Source organism: Ischnura elegans, chromosome 11, assembly GCF_921293095.1.
Source record: "Ischnura elegans chromosome 11, ioIscEleg1.1, whole genome shotgun sequence".
Taxonomy (NCBI): Eukaryota; Metazoa; Arthropoda; class Insecta; order Odonata; family Coenagrionidae; genus Ischnura; species Ischnura elegans.
The window spans coordinates 21,159,452-21,181,307 of NC_060256.1; the positions used below are offsets into that span (position 1 = coordinate 21,159,452).

At 37.8% G+C, this 21,856-nt stretch overlaps 1 protein-coding gene across 1 annotated transcript in view; it reads left to right on the forward strand.

Moving 5' to 3' along the window:
* Nucleotides 1-21,856, forward strand: part of LOC124168443 (leucine-rich repeat and immunoglobulin-like domain containing-NOGO receptor-interacting protein 4) — a 939,647-nt gene that overhangs the window by 444,915 nt on the left and 472,876 nt on the right. The window contains exon 5 of the mRNA XM_046546685.1: nt 18,515-18,609. The gene's annotated coding sequence lies outside the window, so the exon portion shown is untranslated. The remainder of the gene's footprint in view (nt 1-18,514; nt 18,610-21,856) is intronic.

A 21,856-nucleotide genomic window follows, 5' to 3' on the forward strand; every position in this document is an offset into this window, starting at 1 on the left:
CCTGGCAAAGAAGCTAGTGTATTCCCCTGGTGCAATTCATCTTGCGAGGATTTATAAGTATTTCTCAGACTTCGAACCCGGGGCCATTATGTCAGAAGCTCTACCTTCTAGGCAAATTCGATTCTTTCCCTTGTACTCTTCTTGTAAATCCTGCCTATGCAGCACAGACGTACATTTTGTGATATTGTCGTCGATTTATTCTGCTGCGTCCTTTCTGAAACGTGGGTGTTCAAAAGATTCCCAATGTTAAATATGTAGATATGCTAAATCTATTCTGGTTTTGACACATAATTTCGTTCTGATAATCCGTTTCACAGTGATAGGAGCGTTTATTTGTGTTACATTTTTTCATTGGAATACGCCATTCTGTGGAATTCAGTCGACTGAATGAGGGATGATTCCGAGTGGGTGTATGATTGATAGCCTTCCCCGCCATTTTTCCTCGGGCAAGAGCCAAGTCCGTAAAACTTAATAGCATTTTAATGTGTGAGGCATCTCCCGTTCGGCTGGGCGGGACATCTAATCAGGGCGGGCTGGAGGCCCATCGCATCGCGTTCGTATGTTTCCGAGCCCTTCGAGGGAAAAGGATTTCAGCGCTGCAGTGTTTGTTTGCCTTTTATGTCCTTTTGCAGCGGCGAGTGATGGATTTTTAGAAATTACGAGCAGCTCAAGCCGAGTGAGAGGGCTGAGATAAGGAATGCTGCTTTCTGAGCGTCCCGAATTGTTCTGCCACCCTTTAAATGGCTTGATTTTTGAAGGGATGGAATTTAGACACAGTGCTCAACATATATTTGATTAAAAAGAGATGAACATGTGCCAAACTATTGCACTGACCTAAAATTTTACCTTATAGTTCTTTAAGGAAATACGAGGGTCACTCAATAAGTAATGCCCCTTATTTGTTTCTCTGAACATATTTATTGTAAAGAATCAGAATTCTTGGAGCAAGTGTCGCACTTCCAGTACTTGAGGATGCGATATAACACATGACGAGGAAAAAGATATTAAGAATAAGGTCAACACTTTCCAGAGAATATGTGGCACAACTAGAAGAACTCTAAAAAACAAAACAAGAAAAGAAACACAAATAAAATTTTACAAAGTGATGGCTGTCCCTACTCTACGGATCAGAATGTTGAGAACCAAAAAAGAATGAATTAAGGCAGATAGAATCATCAGAAATGAAATTTTTAAGATCAGTAAAAGACTGCACAAGATTGGATAAAATAAGAAACACCCAAACAAGAGATGAACTGAGTGTCGAGGCAGTCACTGACTAACTACAAGACTACAAACATAAATGGAAAGGACATTTACTTCGAATGCCAAATGAAAGAATTCCAAAACAAGCGATGGAATGTCAACTATTTGGCAAGAGAAGTATAGGAAGACCTTGGTAAGGAAAAGATATTAATGTGGAGCCGGAACAGGCTTAGTAGCCTAATCCTGGAAGGAAGAATAAGAAGGGAGTCAGAATTTGGTGACAATATGCATCAACATGTCTTGTTGAAACTGTAACTTTCTTTACCCATCACCTAACTTCATTCCTACCAACTGAAGCGTCGCCATGCACTGCATACAGACGTTTATGGATCTTCACCACGGTTTCTTTTTCTGTACACAAAAATTCAATAACAGCACGCTGCTTTTAACGTGAGTCGTATTTAGACGCCATTTTAACGCTGTACTACGGTTCTGCTAAGCTCTAGAACAGTGTCAAACTTCATCACCGCAGAGAACAAACATCGATTGTGAAGCATCGAAAAGGACATTGATCGATGTATGTCAATGGCTTTTTAAAAAATGTGGGGTATTACTTATTTAACCACCCTCGCACTTTTGGGGTATTACATTCCATTTTTCGGGTGTAAGTTTGCGTGCTTAATATTTAAAATCGACGTTTCGTTCCTCCTGCTAGGAACGTCGTCAGGAGGCTGAATATGTAAATATTTTCGTGTCGTACCGTTGGAAAACTGGTCCATTGTTGTCAAGGGTTTAAAAAAGTAAATAAAAAATAAAAGAAAAAATCTTCTAAGTATATTATTTCTACTGTATAGATGCCTTTTTCTCGACTTATACGCAATCAAACTCTACAAATGAGGTACGAAAATGCACAGAATTTATCAGAAAGCATGCGACGGCATATCTTACTTCCTAAATTTTGCTATTGTTTCCTAAAATTGGTTAAAAAAAACAAATAAAACAAAAACCGGTAAATATTCCTGACGTTAACGGCGCACAAACTGATACATTTGTTCATTTGCAACAATATCTCGCATTCTTTAAATAACTTTTATCAAAATGCGGCTGATCCTACATTCAAGTCTCCTGTTGATAAGTAAGAATGAGTCATCATGTGCGTTTAACAGAGGATAGTGTAATTACTTCCAATGTTGTGATTTAAGAGGTCCTCTGACCTCAATTTGTACATGAACATTCCAATTAAATTTGAACATAAGACCCTGCCTCTTTTTCTACATTTTAAAATTAGAAACGCGCCTACGCCTCTGTGTACCTGCATTGAATAGAGCGGGGGAAGCCCCGCTGGGAGCGGGCGCAGCACGCTCGTTTCTTTTAAAACGTCAACTATGAAAACGGGTGAGAGTATTGGAATATTTTAATTCAATTTTTTGAAAGGTATCTCTTACACTCATGCCTTAAATTATATCCATTATCCTTATTAAAATGTATAGCCCGTTTAGAAATTTCTATCGCCTCTCTCATTACCCTTGGCTAACATGCATATGTTCTTGCAATGGATTTGGCCTCATCCATGAGGATCTTGTGTCCTGATCCCGACATGAAATCATCGGCGATAGCTGAAGTCTCCCATTGTCTTGCCTTCAGTGCCTTTTCATGCTCTTTCAGCCTTGTCATCATCTTCCGTTTGGTCTGTCCAATATAACTAGACCCACGCGAACAAGGAATCTCGTATATCCCTTCCATTTGTAACGGAGGAATAGCATCTATGGCGGATGGAAGTAGGTCTTTGATTTTCCTCAACGTGCCGAACCTGGTTTCAACGTTGGATTTTCCTGAGATGCGAGCAATCCGGTCCGTTGTTCCTGATATATAAGGCAGAACTGCAAAAGCACATGGTTTTTTTTTAATCCTTCAGGGCCTGGACTTCTCTGAAAGCTCTCCTTATGAATGAAGTAGTATACCCGTTTCCTCTTAAAATCGAAAAAAGATGTTGCATTTCACATTTCACTTTCCGTACTATCTTCATCAGATACGGCAAAGGCTCTATGTTTTAAGAAAAGTACGAGAGAAAAACATTTACATCTTCAGCCTCCTGACGACGTTCACATCAGGAGGAACGAAACGTCGAGTTAAATATTAAGCACGCAGACGTACACCCGAAAAATGGAATCTAATAGTGCATCTAATCGCTGGAGAAACCCTCAAACCGATACTTTTGGGGTATCTCCTTTTCACTTTCTTCCATACTGGGAATCTTTCCTTAATTCTATTATCCATTTACCCCAGAAAAGGGTTTTCCCACACGTCAACCCGATCAGACCTCGCCCTTTTTCTCATTCCCAATGCCAGTGCCAACATCTTCTTCAATTCTTTACTAACCACTGCTTCCAAGCTTTGGAATTTACTCCCCTGCAGATCCAAATATTTATCCATTCAGTTGCTTTAAGTCAAAGTATTTTATTATGCCGGCCTCGGTGGCGGCGGTGTAACGTCCTCGCATGCCAAGCAAGAGGTCGCGGGTTCGAGGCCCGCCTGGGTAAGTTTCCCCGGTCCACGGCATGGTTGTTCGTGTACGTTTACTTGTTACATTTGTTGAATACCCCGGTACAAAATGGCCAATAGGAGCTGTATCCGGTGGTTTGAGAATAAAATAAAAGTAAAAATTATTTAAAAACACGGGAACAAATGTGTGAAACTTCAAACTATGTCTAATTATATGTTTATGAATTACTAATTGATGGGTAGACTGACTTTTCTTTCGTATTTATGTGCTACGTTTGTTGAGCAGAACATGCAATTCGTACAGTTTTTCACTCGATGTGTTACCCCAGAACACAATTAAAGTTTTCATTCATTAATTTACCCTGTTGCTATGGGGCAAAATGGGGTATTGTGTCTGATATGGTAAGTATTCTCCTAATAAATATTATTCGACCTACATTATTTTAGCTGTGGAATTGTGTCGAAAATAATGGCGGGCAGGTTTCTATGTAAGTACCTACGTTTTACTGACCAATTTCATTGGCGATATACTCGCAGCTAAATTCGAAATATATCTATCATTCTAATAGATTTCGACACTACTCTTAACGTCGTGTTTGAAATGGTATGAAATTCTCCGAAAACGAATTAATTATTTTTCTGCTTCGTCACATCAAATCGGGGATTTCAAGAATCAGATTTGATGATTTGGAATTCTTTCGAATCATTTATATGCCCTGACTGGAATCCTTTTCTATGCATAAAGTCCTAAAATGCTCGTCGCATCAAAGTTTCCGATACGGCAGATGCGAGGACAAACAAAGGAGCAGCGGGGACCGAAATATTGAGGCGCATAAGCGGGCGTTTTTAATGGGCGGCTCGGGAGGTCGCCTTCAATTGTTATCGAATCGGATACAAACACTACCCCTGCCCCAGCCTCCCGATGACGACACCCTCCGATAATTATTGTCCGTTTGCGATCCATGACGACGGCATTGTCCCTCGCCTCCCCGTTTATTGATACATTGGAATTCCATTAATGGGAGAGAAAGTTTCGATACATTTTTGATTCCGCACGCGCAGTTGGGAATGGATTTATTTATTTATTTTATTATCGTGATCCGTGAAAAAGCGACGGCTCCAATCCATTCAACTCCATTTTGCCCAAAATATTTTATGCATATTTTTACGATCTAAAAAACGAGCTTGGAGAGAGAGAGAGGGAGAGAGAGAGAGAGGGATGGGGGAAAAGTTATCTGTTTCGTAAAAAAAGTAATTTGATGATGATGATGAGCTCAAATAGTGGAAAAGCGTGTGTTTTTTATACCTCTTTTTTATACGTGGTTTTAGAGTGGCAGGTGATCGAATTAAACCTTAGCACGTTCGCCAATGGCTGTTTAAAATGTGTGTGGCAAAGAGGGTGACAAGTGTTAATAATCCGATTGCATCAACCCCGTTCGCAATTATGGCTCTCCAGATGAAGAAAATGGCGGATTTTTTATGGCAGTCAATGACGAACGGACCGCAGTTTTCTTTCTGTGAAAATAACAATCGTAATATGTTATGAAAAGCGGAAATATTCTGTTATCCGATATCAAATTCGAGCGCGTATGGTAGGAACCCCTGTCTCTGGCCCATATACGCATGCGTTATTAATTTTGGAGGAAATATACATTGGCGCGAAATTGTTTTTCACGTTCTCCACTTATAGATGTTTGAATGCTTTGGAAGGAAAGTTAGAGACCAAATGATTTGCTCTAAAACAATAGGTACCGAACTCTTCTAACTATCTTTTGCATAAATTAATTATGGACTTAAAATTTGCTTGTTGGTGTGGTGAACTTCTCTCGAGCTTCCGTCCGGGTTAAACCCTTCATTTCTGCTGACGTTTAGATCGGATACTTTTCCTGCATCTCTGAGGTTGATTCAACGTCAATGGCAGAAATTCAAACCATATCCTTTCGAAAGCCTGATAAATATATGCTTCGCATTAGTTCACTGGGAATACATCCAATAGTTCTTACTTGTTGGTACTTGTTATTTTGTGCTCCTCAGAATGGTGACCATTTTCAATTCCATGCTTATCATTTGGGGTTGCTAAGTAATTATTCGGACGCAGGTTTGCAGCTATGGATTCCAATTACTAACAATGTTACCTTTGTGTTTAAGAATTATTGGTTCAAGGTCACGGTCTTATTTGTAACAATTCTTAGTTTGAATCGCCGTCATTTCATAAATCATCCCATCAGTAAATGCAATCCCCTGAGATACTTTACTCAAATACGACTATACACGGCGCAGAAAAGTTACGCGTGTCTCAGATTACTGTTATGACACCATATTTATTTCTTCTGAAATGGCGGATGGCATACACAAACTTGGTTCTTATAAGCCATATGGCTTGTCCGAAGGTTCCATTTATCCTACACAGTGGCAACATAGAAAGCATTTATATTACATTACAAGTTACAACTTCATATACAAAAAAATTATTAAATAATTCCTGGAATATAGTTCATGTCATATAATGCAAAAAGTTGTCTGCCAACGTTTCGGTTTATTTTAAAACCTTCATCAGGGCTATGAATGAAATAATTATAGTACAATAAAATAATATTATTGTATTTAATTGTACCTACTATCATTTTTTAATTAAAAGCCCTGATGAATGTTTTAAAATAAATTGAAACGTTGGCAAATAACCTTTTGCATTTTATGAACTATACTCCAGGAATTATTAAACCATTGATTAAATGAGGTCAAAATAAGAGAAAAAAGAAAATTTAATTATTATGATGTTGCTACTACAACGATTTCGTGTTATTCGTATCATTATAAATCTATCGCTAGTGATGGCTCTTGTATGAGTTTTTTCTGTGATTATTTGCAATATATTAGCTCGTCGTTCAAATATACGCATCGAATGGAATGTAATTGACGTCATAGCCGCCTAGGTTATGACGCCAATTACTTCTGACTAATTCCTGAAAAAGGCAGCCTTAAATCTCAACCTTGAGAGGCAGGTATTGCCGTCTCCGGGACTGACATCCCCGAAGATAAAACTTTGATCGGTGAGAGCTTGGACGCGAGTTTCCTCACTTTCAAATTCCTTCCATAGAGGCTACGGGTCTGCTGTTTGACTCCAGGTATTCAATGATATATTTCACACATATTTGCGACTGGCCCATTCTTGGAAGCCTGGAATAATTCGAGCGCCTGTATAGTTATTAGTGCAGTTATAAATCTATCACTAGCGATGGCTCTTGTATGAGTTTTTTATGTGATTATTTGCAATATATTAGCTCGTCGTTCAAATATACGCGTCGAATGGGATGTTTTTGATATGCCATTTGTCTGATTATTTTTTCCCTGAGATGCAATGATTCATTGATCTTTACAGTGATCGGAAATTGGCCCATGCAAAAAGCCGTGTTACCACACGTGATTTTTCATGTTTCTGGAACTGTACCATAAGAATACTGCAGGGGGCGGCGAAGCAATATCGTAGAATATATTATGCATATTACTATCGCTGAATATAGTTGTATATTGTATCCTGGAAACAATTTCCTAAAAGTCCGTATTAAATACCGCTAATAACTTCCCTGGTACACAATTATTTTTTTATTTGAATTTGCATTAATAACGAGACGTTTGAAAAGAAATAAGATTAAACTTTATCGAACTATTCCATAAAATTGTCATTGCAGGCGCGCAGACCGTCTGAATAATAGTGAGGGAGGGAGTGTTCAGTTCTCGTAGGCTTTGGTGCGACCCTACAGCTGTGTGATTCGCCCCCTTGGGGTCATGTGATTACGAGAGTGTGCATTAACCCACAGATGGGTTGAAAGCTGGGAATAATGAGTGCGGGGCGACAATATCTGTCCAGCTGCATGCATCCCTGAGGGCGACCAATTAGGCAAATCGAACTCTGGAACGGACCTCGTGTAAATCCGCACCCTCTCACACTCTTAACACTTTTGATCGCCGCAAAACCCTTTCGGGCCACGTCTAAACCCGTGCGACTGGACCGAGCATGTATTCAGCTCTCGAATTTGCACTCATAGCTTCAGGGGGACATCCAAAAGAGGTGTATTCGAATCACAGCACAGTGTTCATGTTATATCGCGATTCTGGACAACCTCTATTCCCTCTTCAAGCCATTTGCCTATCGATTCTAGGACCATCTTCTATATTATTTCTACTGTATAGATACCTTTTCCTCAACTTATACGCAACCAAACTCTACAAATGAGGTACCAAAATGCACAGAATTTATCAGAGAACATGCGACGGCATATCTTACTTCCTAAATATTGCTATGGTTCCCTAAAATTGGTTTTTAAATAGTTAAAAAACAAACAAAAAAAAACGGTAAATATTCCTGACGTTTACGGCGCACAAACTGATACATTTTTTCATTTGCAAAAATATCTCGCATTCTTTAAATAACTTTTATCATAATGCGTCTGATTCCACATTCAAGTCTCCTGCTGATACGTAAGTATAAGTCATCATGTGCGTTTAACAGAGGATAATGCAATTACTTCCAATGTTGTGTTTAAAGAGGTCCTCTGACCTCAATTTGTACATGAACATTCCAATTAAATTTTTACATGAGACCCTGCCTTTTTTCTACATTTTAAAATTAGAAACGCGCCTATCCCTCTGTGGACCTGCATTGAAAAGAGCGGGGGACGCCCGCTGGGAGCGGGCGCAGCACGCTCGTCGGGTGATAATGATAATTTATCGTAGCTCGTTACATTGAACTAGTGATTTTGTGGATCCTGTTATTAATGATTCTATAACATCTTTAATTGTTACTACTATAGCTGTTTTGTTTAATGTTTTAGTTCCTCTTAAAAATCGATGTCCACAAAAAATAAATATACAGAGTTTTCGTACAAAAACGAGAGGAAGCTTTAGGTAGCCTTTAGGGAAAAATATGTGTTGAGACTGTCCATCCAGAAATCTTAGCTGGTATTTTTTTTAATAAACACGCAGTAGTAATAACAAAAAATACTTATCCTATCCTGTAAGTACAATGAACCAAACGGGAATATGATCAATGCAAAGAAAAATTGGCTGATTTAGTAATTTGGCCATTCAGTTGTCAATCGGAGAAATTCAATTGCAATATAATTTTTGGCCTTTAAATTCACCTGTAACAAGTTGAATATACGTACACTAGGTCCCATGCATAGCAAAATCTTTTAAAGTGGGATTTTTTTCGTGGTTTACGTAGATATACAAGTATTATACCAATATTTTTTCTCTGATAAGGAGTAATATTTTATGTAGCTGCCCATTAGCGATTCAATACTTGATGGTCTTACGTGGTTTGAATATCTGTTGGAAAGTATAGAAGTAATGCAAGCATTCTTATAGTTGCGCAGAGTTCTGCATTGCTCGAGGACATTCGTGTGGAGGAAATAATAAAATTTGAAAGAAGTGATTTCCTTTATTCTCTTATTATATAAAAAAACTTATATTCGCGAGTCCACGCTGTTATGTTACCATGGTAACGGCACTTCGCCGATGTAAAGAAATTCTCGAGGCAGTGGAGAGGTCCTGCACGATTTTTTTAAGCCCCTAGAAAATGGGTTTTGTCCATCCATAAAGAATCCTAGCAAAGTCAAGCAGGTCATCCACGTGCTGTCGGAAATGTATTCCATAATTGATATGATTGCCTCAAGCTATCTTGGAGAAAAAATGACAAAAGAAATAACTTGATTTCGTTTGTTCAGGGACTCAGTCGCATGATGATATCTTTTTGATATAGATGAAAACGATTACATACTCACCGATTCCGAAATGCCCTTTCCGACGCTGGGCAGACGTTCTCTCTGCAATTGTATCATATACTTCTCTCTCGATTAGAAGGATCGGATTGGTGAGGTAGCTACAGTGCTGGCTTCCCACCACGTTGGTCTGGGTTCAAATCCAGGCGGTGGCATAGAATTTTCAGAGGCTCTTGCTTGGCAGCTATGTGGAGGACAATTCAAGTGCAACAATCCGTCCGTCGGATAGATCGATAAGCCGAGGTCTCCTTGGCGCTTTTTATTATGCCGACGCCGGGTTTCTCTCCATCCTTCATTTTCTTCTCTTCCCTCTCGACGCAAATGACCTCAGCAACCTATATCTCTCCGATGGAAAGTCGACAAGTTCGCATTCTTGTAGGAGGAGATCTTAGAAGTGACCTTTGCTTGTAAAGTGCATAGATTTCATTCGTAAATATTTATTATATTCTATTACAAAATCTTTCATTTGAATCGCTATTTTTCCGTCGGAAGTAGGGGAGACTGGGGCACAGGGGGACAGTTTTAGCATTTCATTTTTATTTCCCACAGAATTATTGGAAAATGGAACATTTTGGTGCCATTGCTTGATGAGAATATTCTAAAACGTTTGAAAAAATTCGCAAGTAATGTAACTAACTTAAAATAGTTGAAATACTCAAGCTCCTTCTTCGTTGAAAAGTGTCCCACTCTGCCCCAGCCCAGGCTGAAGTTACAATACCAAGTTGCAAGTAAGTCAGTAACTGGAAAACGAGTTAGATAATTAAACGAGTAAAAAAAAGTTAGCATACCAAGTGATTCATGCATGCCAAAAAAAATTATTCAGATAGTTGCATAATTATGCAATATTTATTAACAAATATAATAATTTATTAACTGTACATTTAGAGCATATTTTACCTAGTCCAACTAAGGCTACCATAGAGATAACCTATCGCAAATGTTATGGGTACCTTGCGGTACACGGATCTCATACCTATCGGTTCAGCAGTCCATTTTCCAAATCTTATTACAAGGCATGCTACCATGCAAATAAAATTGCATATTTATTTATTTTATTTATTTATTGAATGCATTCCAAAAACAGCACGACGCCAATTACATAGGACTCACAAGAAACACACATTATAAACAAACAATTATAACATACACTATCGACGTACTCCAAATGGTATCTCACAAAGAAAATTAACATCTTTATTTTTCTTATTCATCGCATTTTCCAAGACTGAAAAAAATCATAATTTACGATTTCCTGTCCGGAAAAATCCTAAATTCGCTCTCCTTCGCTAAAGTGCTGGGTAGGAGTTGCTCCTAAACACGTTTTATGGAATGCGTTTTGTTGGGCATGACTTTCTTTTTTCAACAATTGATTATTACATATTTGTTAAGATCTTACTTCTTTTGCCAAGCATCACACCAGTCGTTGAAAGCATTGAGATTTCTCTTAAGCGCAATTCTGTCGGACATGATGTGTATATCCCTGTACAGCACTGCATCGCTTGTATTATTGGGAATTGAATACTGAGTCTGAGACGCTGTGTTTTCTTTCTGAAATTCTATTCTGTTTTCTGGATGAGATTTTGTTGCTGAAAACTTTTGAATATACCCCCTTCTTTATCAACCGTCTTTAAGATCTACATACTGGCCTATTACTTACTCTAAGAAAGGCCTACAGTGCTCAAATATACTAAATATTCATTCGAAACAAGTTTCTTTTTTATCCAGCAGGTCCTTTTTCGTGTTCTCTTCATCTAATACGTTTGCCTGACCTGTTTCAACTCGGTAATGGGTATTTCATTGATGTGGACGGAAGTGGAAGTAAACTTCGTCAAATCACTGAAATTGGGGTTTATCTATGTAAATTTCACGAACATGCATTCGAAAACCCTGTTTCCGACAGTTAGCTTGTCGTCTTCAAGTTGGGCATGGTTGGTTTGCTATTTTTTACCTTAAAATGATGGAAACGCCCAATATCGTATTCTTTGTCTTCAATATAAATTTTCTTTAAGGCCTGAGATTGTTGCAACCCACTATTTGATTCAAAAGAGACTTGAGTGATAAAAGTTAGCAAATCAATGGCATAATTGATGATTTCTGTTGGTTATTGTCACGCAGACCAAGATTTCAGCCATTTTCAATTTAAATATTGAATCCAAACAACCGTCCTCGAACTATCTATATGGTGGTAGGGCCTCATTACTCGCGAACAGATATTTTTTTCGCTCGTTTTCTCTTTGATTTCCAATACCGAAAATACCCAAAACGATGCGAACGTCTTCAGTACATACATTTGCTGGACATAACATTGCTTTACATGCTCGGGCCATCGATCAGCAAAGTGGAGATCACTTGAGATGGAATCAGAGTGTTATTTCCCCAAAATAGGATTTCTGCGCCCCCATATATCTTTGGTGGGCAAGAAAGCCGTCGCTTATGCTCGGTGGAGCGCGTGAGGTGGGCGGGCGATTAACATCTCGCTCGCGGTGAGGATAATGCTCACCCGACGGTCACTATGCGTGTCAACTCAACCGAACCGATTCAATCCAGCGAACGCGATCAGGTTACACATCTGAAAAAAAAAGAAAAAGCTTTGATGAGAGTTTCCACCTATAATTATCCATATCTGCGGTGATAAAAATAATATAGACGGAATTCGTCGAGCTGGCAAATTCAAACCTCACGACAGTCTGGTTCTGTTGTTTCGGTGTTTATTATTTTACGAAAAAAATCACATTTTATCTAATAAGGATAGGTTTCCCGAGCAGCTCTGCAATCCCATTGTAGGTATTGATTGTCGGAATCGTTTGCTTAGCAACGAGAGATAAGCTTCATAAATTTTAGATTAAGATTGAGAGCTACGACCGCATTCCAGAACGTGACTCAATATTCTGCAATCTTCACTCCACCTCGACCGGTTGGATCTCAGACTAAAGTTGAGTGTGAGTTAGAGCTCTAATATAGAAACTTACTTTTAGACTCTTGCCACTTTATCTAAACTAATTGCGGCAATGTTCAGTCGTAAGATTTAAAAGAAAATGCATTTTCCTAAACTGCTGTCGCTCATGGACTCCATATCACCGAAAACTAGCTCTATTGGAGTATTAGCAGTATCACACGTGGAAGTATTCTATGAGAAATATTTCATTTCAAAAATGCTGCACGACGACGGCAAACATTTTGCAATTTGACGACTCAATTTGAGTTTGGACTCGCCATATTAACTGTGGAGTATATTATTAACCGAGCTTTGGGACTCCTGAAGGCTTTGAAGTCTTGTAATACCAACGTGGCTACTGAGTTGACTTTGAGCGACGATCTAGACATGAATAACGTTATGAAATATGGAATTTACGTTTTCATTTTGTCTATTACATGTACTTAGTTGTTCATCCAATAATGATTTGAATGCCGTGTTGAAGTGTCATTACTTAGCTTAATAATTACTTAGCTTAATGAAGAATTTATTTACACCCTTCATGAGTTGATAAAAGTATCTCAAGAAAAGAATATTGAGAAGGAAATGTAGTAAACTTTGGAAATCCAATATTGACGGGAGCGTATCATCCTTGCTCCCTATCTCTGAATTTGCATTGACCCACGGAGCACTTATAGAGATTGGATGATGAAAGAATAAGCCACCCCTTGCCTCGGAAAATGATGCATGGTTTAGCGCGATTACAAGTCTCTGTTCAATGTTTGTGCTACATAAGAGTGGTTATTCGTAGAAGAATTTATTTATCCCACGCTTAGGGAAGTATGAACACAAGGAAAGTTCAGCTTTTTTACGCAAGGCTAAATAAGGAAATTTCTCGAATACGGATTAAGTTCTTGATGCCCCAGTTTCGCCTTTCGCCTCAAAATTCCATCTCGTAATTAAATTCAGGCTGTAAGAGCAAGTATTCTTCCACAGGCATTCCACCATCGTTAACGAAGTTCATAAAAAAACAGTTTGAGTCATAGTATTTGTTTTTAGTGACAAGGAATTTGTAGAGGTTACCTTGCTATTCCTACAGTAATAAGTATTTTAAAATTGATTCACATCTACTTCCAAGTGAGATAATTTTGATATTTTTGGTAATGTAATCATGTTTAAAAACTTGCGTAAAAGCTAAATTGATAATTAAAAGACTTGATTTAATGGCTCTTTGCAAATATCTAAAAAAAAACTGCATTGTATTTAATTCCATGCGTACCGCAATAGCTTTTTTTCCAAAATGACGACAAAGAAATATATGTATATCCAGAAGGCTATGCTGGCTTATGTTGCATAGTGAATAAATGCAGCCCTTTTCATTACCATTGAACAAACACACTTATCTGGCGCCAAATCGTTCGTGAATACAATCGCCAAAGAAAATTTCTAGGTGTGGGTTCAAATGGTCCGGAGAGAATCATATTTTAAAGCAATAAAATCGATCGCTCGTATCTCAAAATGACAGGCCTGATGTGGAAACTATAGGTTTAGTTGACTCAAACAAATCAAGGATACATAACGTGAAATAAAAGTCTTTATTCGAATCGATATTGATGCACGCTCAAATGCACGACGGTGAAATTTATCGACCAGTCCCTATTTTATGCCCGGAGCGAAAAACGAGACAAAATTTCGTTTTATTGATAAAAACACGATGCCCAAATCGATTTCATTTGAGTAAGGATTTTTCATAATTTTCTTAAATATATCCTTCTTTTTCTCCTCATCGCAAAGTCTTATTTCGGAGATTCCAATGTAGTGTAAGATTGCAAGCAATCAATTCGGACTCGCAGTGATTACGAAAGTAATTTCTATTATCATATGCTGCTCAAGTCGTTTACATTGTCTTCTTAATTTTCGTGAGTTCTCATTGAAATAAAAAAAATGTAATCGGATGAAACCTTTTGACATGCAACTGAATGATATGAATTTGACTTTGAAGGCTTTTGGCTTGGATTTTTTTTCTAATTCTGGACTTGAGGACATATGTCATAGTTTGTGCATAGTTAGAAATGTTTTAATTTGTAATTAAATGCCGTGAACTCGATATCGCCAAAACTACGTTGAAAATAATATTAGTATTGTATTAATCGGTTAACCGAAAACTCAATTCCTTCGTTTATTAAAATTAATTGCGGAAGGTAATGGAATAGGTAAAAATTTGTCATGGAGGAGTTACGAACTTGAAATGTATATTGTTTCATAATTAGAATTTCGTTCCCTCTTTGCTACTTAAGTAGATTTTTAATGTAATATTTATGATAAAATTATTAAACTTATCATATATTTGTGTAAATTACAAAGTTTACATATCACACAAATATATTACATACATAATTAAAAACATATATTTATGAAAATTACAATATTAAATTAATTGATCACTCCACCGAATTATATTTGAAGCAATCCATTTCACCCTTATGTGATATGAGAAATTAAAAATGCTGTACCTTTTTAGTGTGTGAATATTTCCGCTCAGGTCCACTAGTCAACTCTGTGCTCATTGTATGAATCACGTATGAAACAGATAGTGTGTTTTCCGATATTTTACTAAAACACCAAACAAGACTTTTATTTTTTCGCAGATTTCTTTATCCATTAACTTACATATTCGTTTTTGGATAAACGAGTCATTCAATGCCGTAATCATGCGGCCTTTAACACAAAATAGGTGTAAGTTATTGGTGAAACAGTTAAATCCAATGGAAAATATAAAAACAAACACGTTAGAAAATCTTAGATAAACGAATAAACGAGTTGATTAAAGTTGATTCGATTAAACGATGATTTATTTTTCGTTTAGCTTAATATTGATTTTTATTCTATTTTTTGGCACTGATAGGTTTTCTGGAAGAATTTGTGGGATCTTTTATTAATTTTTGTAGGTTTTTTTTCATGTCCTTTATCACACTTGGAACTACAATGAGATCACCCAACTTTGCAAAAAAAATTTTAAAAAATAGAAAGGAGCGGAAAGGTTATATTTGTGTACGTATTTCTGTCGATGTGGTGGTTCGGGGCCTCTCCTGTCATTATATTCACTCTTTTCAATGGGCACTGCGAGGCGAGAATCTCCGAATATACAAGTTTGAATATCTCGTTTCCCCTTCGCAGACCATCTCCATTTTTCGTGTGTATTCTTGTATAGAGGGATGGGTCAGAAACCTCGGGCGCGAATTCATGGAAAACCATCGTCCCGTGAAAACTGAAACCATTCGACCGGATCGAGATATATTCTTCCATTCTAAAACAAAAAAAACAAAGCGCAGCTGCCTAATATTGAGTTCTTTTTTCCGGGTAAGGTAATATGGACCAATATATGCTGGCAAGCCAATCCAATTCAAGGTCAGGCCTACCGTTGCCTAGAATACGACCAAGTAGGTCAATACCCAATGCTGGTGCGAGTTAAATGAAGGATTGGGCAGTGATTTTGACCTACTGTTCTCTTACTGTTATCCGGAAAAAGGGGTAGCTTTCTCACAAATCTTAATCAAGGGCTCGCTATGAAATGCACAGCCGGACCCGACCAAGTCACGGCTCTAGTTGGTCAAAAACCGAAGCACCGGATTATGAAAAATAATCCTATGTGATTGACCTACTGTTCTCGTACTGTTATCCGGAAAAGGGGTAGTTTTCTCACAAATCTTAATCATGGGCTCGCTATGAAATGCACAGCCGGACCCGACCAATTGACGGCTCTAGTTGGTCAAAAACCGAAGCACCTAATCACGAAAAATAATCCTATGGCAATGTCGGACAACAATTTTTGGCATTCGGAAAGGTAAAAAAATGTCTAAAAGCCTTTTTTGTCGTATACATATATGTTTTATGTTAACCAGAGTTTATCTGTGCTGCCCGATGTTGGCTTCTAGATTTCAGACTGGCTTCCACAAAAATAGGTCATTCCTTTTTTATGTTATTTATATTCCTTTCGTATGAAAATCTAAAACAATTTCGGCGAATTATTGAAACGTCTTTTAACTTCACTTAATGTCTGTTTGCCATTTACGGTCTAATTTCGCAAATGGTTTTGAATTTCCCGGTAAGCTAGGAATCTGCATTCTCATTTAAAGATCAATTCTCGACGAAAATGAATTTTTTGAAAATGGTTTATGCTCAGTCCGATTAATATTATTCGAAATTTCAACAAAATAAAATTGAATATAGAGTTTAGCTCCAGAAATCGTGACAATATGTTTGGTCGTGCTGCAGTGGAAACATTCTTCGAAATTCGGAAAATAAGAAGCATTTTATGCGCAAACATGTAATTTTAAAATCGAAAAATATTTCAAATAATGAAATCATATTTTATATCTTTTGAATTACTACTTAGAAGAGAAGAGTCGAGGACCCACCAGAAACTAGAAAACTATAGAATGGAGGAGATGAAGGAGTTCCCCTACTTGGATAGCTAATTGACCAGCGATGGACAAAGAAACAAGGAAGTAGTAGAATTTCCCATGCGAATAGGGCATTTCTAAATCAGTGGAGTCTCTGAACTGCTCAGTATATAACCTTCTCAGTCCCGGGACGTATGCCGTCATTTTAGTGTGAATTTCATGTTTTCTGGTAAATTAGATGTTAAAAAACAACATTACTGATTTATGTGCTTCTGCATGATTCTGTCAACTGGCAGAAAGCACAAAAATTTGCAATTACGACATTTCACGAAGCCAGGCGGTAAAAAATTCAAGCGTCGATGTATAACACACAAGAAGCCAGGACCGAAGGGGATGACTGTTTTTAGTAAAGATTTCGAATTTACATTAAAGCAGTCATTAGAGCTTACATTTGGAACCTGCTCCTTAATGGAAGGGAGGCATAGACGATGTCAGTGACGGATAAATCATGATTGGAAGCTTTGAAAATGTGGTACTATGCAGAACAATGACGAAGAACATATTGATCGTGTAAGTTATGCGATCGGAGAGCTAAGTCAAACCAACCTTAGGATTAGTGATTGATTATGAGCATCTTATGAGACTACCAGTTCTGATTGTATAGGGATAGGTATACATTCAATCCGAATATTCAATCCGTCGACTTACCGATATGCTTATCAACCCATCTAGAAGTTTGCTATTCTGATATTTTCTTATCCATTCCAATCGCCGGATTTGGTTTCTGTCATCCAACATTCATATACAAAAATATTGACGCTTTTTTGCAATAATACCTAGTGACTCTTCTTTACTCAATAGGGTGGTTTCCTATTATTTTTTTATTGCCTTAATCGAAAGATTATTACTCCTGGAGTACGTATTTCGCGCTTTTAGATTTTTAAATGACAACATCTATTTTTCGCGATTAAATGAAAAGTGAAAATTTTCAAGCGCGCGAAAACGCGACGCTTAAGTATGAATGTCGGGAAATATCTCCGTACGTCGTATTTCTGGTTCCCCCTCCCGCCCGGTGAGATGACCTTGAGGCGAGGCTTAGCTCTGATACGTCGCAGGATGCTAGCGGATAGCTGAGTACCTTGCTGAACGGTAGCGCTTGGCTTAAAAAAGGTTTATTAATACCTTATCAAACGAAGAAAACTTTCCGACCTTAGCCAGTTTTAATAGGTGATTATTAAGACATGTTTCCCTGAGCTCTGTGCCTCATGCATGCATTGGTAACCTCAGACGATGCATAACTCCTATCCTCTCGTGTAGAAACTAGGTCCCTGTGACGTCATGCGGAGTGGAATCGCATGGGCGCCAATCTGGCCTTTTTCAAATGAGGATAAAATTTGACCCTTGCCATTCGTCTAAACCGGTATTTCAAAAACCAAATAATTTGTGTATTATGAATACACTAATGGTGGGTAACGAATCGCAATCAATGCCTTTCGTTTTCTTTGATGAAGGAAACTACCCTATTCTAGTGAAAATAATTATTCTATTGCATCTAGAAGTATGCTATTCTGATATTTTCTTATCCATTCCAATCGCCAGATTTGGTTTCTGTCATCCAACATTAATATACAAAAATATTGACCCTTTATTTGCAATAATACCTAGTGACTCTTCTTTACTCAATTTTAATGAAAATAATTATTCTATTGCAGGTTATGCCTTGACTCACTGAAGAGCACCGAACAACAGTTCCATTAGAAATTCTCCGCCTCCGACACCGGCTCCATTTGGTCGGACAAGAAATCACGTGAGTATATCTATGGCCGGAGTGGCGCGTTTTTTATTCATTATTTTTTTATCGACCGTAAGATTGAGTGCTATTTCACTATTACTCATCCGCTATCACTACGCCTAGATATAAATGGTGTTAACTCTGCGATAATATCGCATTAAGTCAAGTATCGCGTATAATTTGTGCTAATTGCCATTGAGGTAAATTAAGTGGCAGGTTTTTAAGAAATTTAACGGTAGAAAAAGATTTCGGAGTCACGCTGGAATGCCGGAGGCTCTTCAAAAAGGAAACGGGTATATTTTACCAACTGGAAATGGATTTTGGAGGTCAGAACTTTTCGGGGGAGTCTATTTTATTCAGAGAAAACATTACATTGCACTCATTTCCCCATATAAAACGTAAATATGGCTTTAATTGTGCGGTATTTTAATTGGAGGAGGCGACCGACAGGAAAGATCATTTGAGCCGTAGGGAAGTGTAGCTAGGGTTGACTGCGTTCACATTAGTCGGCTTCAAACGAAAGGCGCCTAGGGGGGCACGGATTAACGTCCCATCCGACGGACTGAGTGTTGTACTTGAAGTGCCCACCATAAAGCACTGAAGAAGGAATAGGGCAGTTTCTGAAAAATATCCGCCACCGCCGCCGAGATTTGAACCTGGACTCACGGGGTGGGAAGCCTAGCCACCATATACCAATAAATGTAGATATGTATTCTTTTTTTGCTGATTTGGTGCTAGGTATGCGGGGACATGTATTGTGTAAAAATTGTTTTTGTTGAGGGCTTTTTAAAATTTTTGTGGTACTAAGTATTTTGTTTTGCATTTTGGTTTATGTATATTATTGTGTAATAACTTTATGTTACCACCCGACTTCATGGTCGACTTGTTACCAATTATTTAATAATAATAATACCAACCCAAACGTAATGAATTTTATATTTTTGTGAAATTTGCGCGAACTTTTTGCTATCTTCGGAAACCATCAAATGTTTCTTAATCCGTAAATATGAAATACGAGGGTGATGCGCCCGCTCCCAGCGGGCTTCCCCCGCTCTTTTCGATGCAGGTCCACAGAGGGATAGGCGCGTTTCTAATTTTAAAATGTAGAAAAAAGGCAGGGTCTTATGTACAAATTTAATTGGAATGTTCATGCACCAATTGAGGTCAGAGGACCTTTTAAACACAACATTGGAAGTTATTACACTATCCTCTGTTAAACGCACATGATGACTCATACTTACGTATCAACAGAAGACTTGAATGTGGAATCAGCCCCATTTTGATAAAAGTTACTTAAAGAATGCGATATTTTGTTGCAAATGAACAAATGTATCAGTTTGTGCGCCGTTAACGTCAGGAATATTTACCGGTGCATTTTTTTTCTTTTTGTTTGTTTTTTGTTTTTTTTTTTATTTAAAAACCAATTTTAGGAAACAATACCAATATTTAGGAAGTAAGATATGCCGTCGCATGTTCTCTGATAAATTCTGTGCATTTTCGTACCTTATTTGTAGAGTTTGGTTGCCTATACGTTGAGAAAAAGGTAGATACCGTAGAAATGATATAGAAGATCATAAAGTAGAAACAGATATATATTTCCAGAAAAAAGCATAACTTTTTTAATACGACGAAACTAATTGGTTATACGTATAATGTGACCTTAATTGACGTAAAATGTTCATAATTGTTTTCTTCCAACGAAGTTTCAATGTTATTTCGGGTGTCGAGAACTTAAAGACACCATATTGAAATATCACTTAGTTGCCCAATATGGGTGTAAGGTTCAAAAATCGTAATCGGATCGTCTGAACTTCATCAGCCGACGTTGTACTCTACGTCGTAAACGTTGCGAGTACATTGAAATCTTATAGCTTTGCTGGGGAAAACCTAGTACAACGAATGGTCTTCTCCTTAGTCCTCTACTTTTAGATCTCATTATGGGCGATACCAATTTGCATTGTAAGGAGATGCCTTTTTTTCTAATGACTGCTATGAGATCATATCTGCAGCTCAACGTTAGGTATCCTAACGTACGGAAGCTATCATTGTTGTTTCATCGGGGACTGGAGCATCGTGTAAGGTGCTTCAATGTTAGACGAGACCCGGGTACGTTACTCTCATGAATAAATTTCTGATCGCACTGGGTCCTTGCGTATGGCATTGTGATATTTGCAACGTCATTTAGTGTACAATGTATGCAGTCATTTCAGTAGAGCCCAAGACTATAATGGGCACACGAGCTACCCTAAGCCAACGACTCCAAGCTGACGATAAGAACTTCGATAGGATAGCGCAGTGTCAAAAACGACCATCTGTGATGAGAATGTCTTAATTACTCTTCGTGTACCCCAAAGAAATGTTCTAATTTTCTATTTACATCCAAGGTTTTGGTAGAGCTAAGTAAGTCGGGTAAGCATTAGGCGATAAAGCCGAAGTCAAGCTCATCATCATAAGCAGTCATGAATGCAAGGATTGGTTTGACGCAGCTCTCCACCCAATTCTCCAGTCAGCCAATAGGCTCGCTAATCCGCGACCCTATCCTCGACCAGCCCACCCGCGCAGGGCCGTCTCATCGACCCTACCAGCGTGGGGCCTACCTCCCGAAAAGTGACCGCTCTGACTGCAATTTGAATATCAATCAATTAATACGATCATCAAAAAATCATTGTTTTCATCGCACTCCTGCCAATCAAGCAATCAAGCACGTCTTTGAACCGTGTTTCTGTGATGAACAATAACGATTTTGTTAACTTTGCTGAAATGGCCATTTTCCGGTTGTCCGCAGCCACAATTTCATTAACACATGCATTATCAATGCCAACGTAATCGATTCTATCAATTTTTTTCTAACAGTTTCGATAAAATAAAATTTAAATGGATAATACTCCCAAAAATTGTGACAAAATTAAGGGTGATGCTCAGTGAAAAAATAAACATACATGATAAAATACAAAAAGCAAATGGTAATTTCCATGCTTTAAAATATAAGTAAGTCCAGCATATAAATTACCGACCATGGTCGGTAGTGGAGTTGTTATTGATTTGTGGAAATTATCATTAGTTGTGCATAGTTTATAATGTCTAAAATCATTTCTGACTTGACCTGTGTAACTGACTTGACATGGAGCACATGTGTATGCTTAAAAATAGACAATATTTTTATTACCATTTTCATTACTTTCGCTTTATTTTGTGTATTATGGAGCCCCAGTCATTTAATTCAATATTAATAACTTTCATATCGAAATAAAGAGATAAAATA